Source organism: Salvelinus fontinalis, chromosome 6 (assembly GCF_029448725.1).
Source record: "Salvelinus fontinalis isolate EN_2023a chromosome 6, ASM2944872v1, whole genome shotgun sequence".
Lineage (NCBI taxonomy): Eukaryota > Metazoa > Chordata > Actinopteri > Salmoniformes > Salmonidae > Salvelinus > Salvelinus fontinalis.
This window is the reverse complement of record NC_074670.1, coordinates 15,772,421-15,776,388: the sequence shown is the minus strand read 5'-3', so window position 1 is coordinate 15,776,388 and position 3,968 is coordinate 15,772,421. Positions and strand designations below refer to the sequence as shown.

Genomic DNA, 3,968 nt, shown 5'->3' with positions numbered 1-3,968 from the left:
AAATATTTTGTCATTTCTTCTGAGATCAATGGACACTAATCAACTAATTAAAATAGTACGATTGGTCAAATCCCAAGTAATGTATGCTTGTCATCTAACTACTTAATGTTGAAAAACAATACAGGAGACAGTTATTCAGGTGGCAAGTGAATCATTTTATTTTAAAGAGCCACTTCATATCAATCATCTTAATTAGCCAACAACAATATCGCCATCATAGTGCACTGGCCATCCCTGTTCACAAGCAATGACAAGATTCCTGATGGACGGGGGAGAACCCCTGTATCTACAGTGGGGATGACGATCCCCACCTATGCGGCTACATATGATTACAGGGAAGCTATTGGAGCTTTCAACCAGATTTCCGCCCCTAGGTGTGCCACCACCAGTACAAATGGCCCTCAACTCATTTGAACCGGCTTTAATGAAGGTGTTTATCTCTTTGCAGGTTCTGCCATCAGGCTCGGTCAATCTCAAGTAGCCCATCAGACCCTGACAATTTTGCATTGTCATATCCCCCTTGACGTGCTGTTGGAGGAATTGTTCATAACGAATCCTAATGTCGGGCGGTTGACCGTGTACCGTCACTGTGAAACACATCAACACCAGGAACAGGTGTTGATGGAACCCCATGGCATCAACTAAATGGAGAAACAGGAGGGATGAGTCAGACAATTACTAGTATATTACTATTACTATACAGTATATTACTATATCTTTCACTAAATGAAACAACAGGAGGGGTAAGACTGTTACTAGTATATTACTGTACAGTATAATGATGTAACGACCTTGGGTTTATAAGCGCAGATATCGACTCTGCCGCTCGAGCATGCTTTTGCGGCACAGTCGATAGCGCGCTGGACTTCCGGCGAGAAGGTCCAGGGTTCGAGACCTGCTCCCTGTCTGTTTCATTACATTGGTGTCAGAAGTGATCGGACCTTGCATCCACACAGTGCGTGTGCTTGGCCAGTGAGAGCGTTCCTATAAGACATAGATCCGCAAGCTAGCGCGAGGACGCGCTCTTTGAAAAGAGGGAGCAGTGTAACGACCCAGGGTTTATAAGCACAGATATCGACACTGCCGCTGGAGCATGCTTTTGCAGCACAGTCGACAGCGCTCTAGACTTCGCGCTCGAAGGTTGAGGGTTCGAGACCTGCTCCCTGCATGTTTCATTACAATAATATACCTTTCACTAAATGGAGAAACAGGAGAAGTAAATCAGACTATTACTAGTATATTACTATTACTATACAGTATATTACTATATCTTTCACTAAATGGAGAAACAGGAGAGTTAAATCAGACTGTTATTAGTATATTACTACTGCTCTACAGTATATTACTATATCTTAACTGACTTGCCTAGTAAAATAAAGGTGTAAAAATATAAATTAAATACATAAATAAATAAAATAAATCGTCAAATCGGTGTCCAAAAATACCGATTACCGATTGTTATGAAAACTTGAAATCGCCTCTAATTAATCGGCCATTCCAATTAATCGGTCGACCTCTACTTGAAATCATATTTTGGTTACAAAGATGTGGCAATATTTTACTCGAGAGAGAGAAGGCATTTACCTCTGACAACTGGTTTCAATGGCCTTTGATGTGACTGGTTAGATTTCTGTCCTCTCAAATATCTACAGATACAATACAGGATTAATCAAAGACAACAATCTTCAGATGCAGAGCTATTCTTTAATGCTCTAGCACTGTAATGCTCAGGCAATTACATTTTACCTGTTTGTGATGAACTTAGATGTTGGTCACCCTGGACACCTGTGGTACAACATTGCATGGATTAAAAGGGTTTTAAATTAACTATTAGCTTTTTAACTATTAACAGTCAAGTCTTCACCAAATATCTTGCACAATCCATCAAGAGAGATTTCATATTAGGGTGCCTTCAAATCAAAACTCATGCATGTCTGACAGCGGTGGGGAGAAATGATTAGCTAGAAATGCTGTTCTACATTTTCAGTTGGTTGACCGATACGTCTTTTCAACTTTTCTGGCGGACAGCGCAACACAACCTTAGAAACAATCAAGTCAATCATACCTGTCTGCAGTGAGCCTTCTTGTGTGGTCTTATCTTGATGGTTATGGCCTCTCTCTCCCAGAGTATGGTAGAAGGTACCAAACCTGCTTGATTTATATACATAAGCTGAGGAGGGACGTTCTCATTTCATATAGTAAAATCAATATTTAAGAAAATATTGTAAATGCAACAGACACTGTTCCCAGTGGCGATTTGAACATGATAATGTTGGTGAGGCAAACTCTATCAAAAAGCTGATATGCATCAAAACCACTATACTACACTACACATGGAATTCAGCATAACAAACAATGGAAGAAATGAGTTGAGCCACACACAAAGTACTTTCCTTTCAAATGGTACCCAGAATATGCATATCCTTCCTTCAGGGCCTGAGCTACAGGCAGTTAGATTTGGGTATGTCATTTTAGGCAAAAATTGAAAAAAGGGGGCTATCCCTAAGAAGTGAAAATGATTCCAATACAGTTCCAGAGAATTGACATCATGTCCCAAAAAATAGAACCAGTTTCAGAGAAGTGACATCATCGCAAACAACATATAGAGGACAGAGTTCCAGAGAATTAGAATCATCGTACTGTTCTGTTCTGACTTCTAAAATTGAAAATATGAAATCTTTGTTCATGTCACTGAAGGAGCGAGGAGAATGTAGAATGTTTACATTCTACAAGGATATGTTATTGTCAGACCTCAGTGATCCTATGGAAGGAGAAGAGACACAGTCTACTACGAATCAACATGACAGCCGTGAGCTGGGGAGGAGTGAGCAATTTGGGCAGATTAAATACCAATGCTTGTGTGAATATGTTCCTTGTCTGTGTAGCTATATGACCCAATGAGTGAATAAACCTGGTTTGAGTTTTACTAATTGTCCATGAAATGTTACAAGGTTCATTTAGAACCTAACAGTACATAAAATATAGCAGAACCAGTTTCAGAGAATTTGCATCATCACAAACAACGTACTGTATAGCAGAAACACTTACAAAGAATTGGCATTATAATATGGCTATGAAGTGCCAAGAGGCATTCTAATTAAAACGAGAATAAGCTGGGACAGCGTGACAGAATTTGAATATCTAGAATCCAGTTTTTTTTATTGACTTCAAAATGACATCATCCAATTCACCAAATCGTAGTTACATTTAGGATATGTGAAATGTAATCGTACATTTCTTATTTAAAATGTGAACAAATTGACAATAAAAAAATAGATATATTTGCATCACGCAACAAACAGCGCAACACAAAAACTAAACGCCTGCTATACAACACATTCCAAGGTGATCAACATATGGTTTCCAAATTTAGTCAAACACTTCTGTTTTTTGTAGTAAAGTTATTTTTAAAAATCTAACACAGCGGTTGCATTAAGAACCAGTGTATCTTTCATTTGCCATACAACAAGTATTTTTATGATGAGTTCTTTGGTTAGTTTAGGTGACTATCCAAAATATCTCTGGAGATTTTGCTGAATTGTTGCTACGTATTCACAATGTATAACCATGATTTGCAGCTTTAAATATGCACATTTTCGAACAAAACATAAATGTATTGTATAACATGATGTTATAAGACTGTCATCTGATGAAGTTGTCCAAAGGTTAGTGATTAATTTTATCTTTATTGCTGTTTTTTGTGAAAGCTATGTTGGCGGTGAATAAATAGCTTTGTGTGTTTGGCTATTGTGGTAAGCTAATATAATTCTATATTGTGTTTTCGCTGTAAAACACTTAAAAAATCGGAAATATTGGCTGGATTCACAAGATGTTTATCTTTAATTTGCTGTACACCATGTATTTTTCATAAATATTTTATGATGTGTAACGGCAGCCTTCCTCCTCTTCACGAGAAGAGAAGGTGTTGCAAGGATCGGACCAACACGCAGCGTAGCCAGTGCTCAACA

General features: G+C 38.2%; 1 long non-coding RNA gene across 1 annotated transcript; it reads right to left on the bottom strand.

Moving 5' to 3' along the window:
• Window positions 1-622: 622 nt before the first annotated feature.
• Window positions 623-2,141, bottom strand: LOC129856666 (uncharacterized). Its single transcript, XR_008759793.1, has 4 exons — window positions 2,066-2,141; window positions 1,747-1,785; window positions 1,585-1,646; window positions 623-641 (listed from the first exon to the last, which is right to left on the bottom strand). It is a non-coding gene; the product is annotated as an uncharacterized LOC129856666 (long non-coding RNA).
• Between the last annotated feature and the right edge of the window lie 1,827 nt (window positions 2,142-3,968).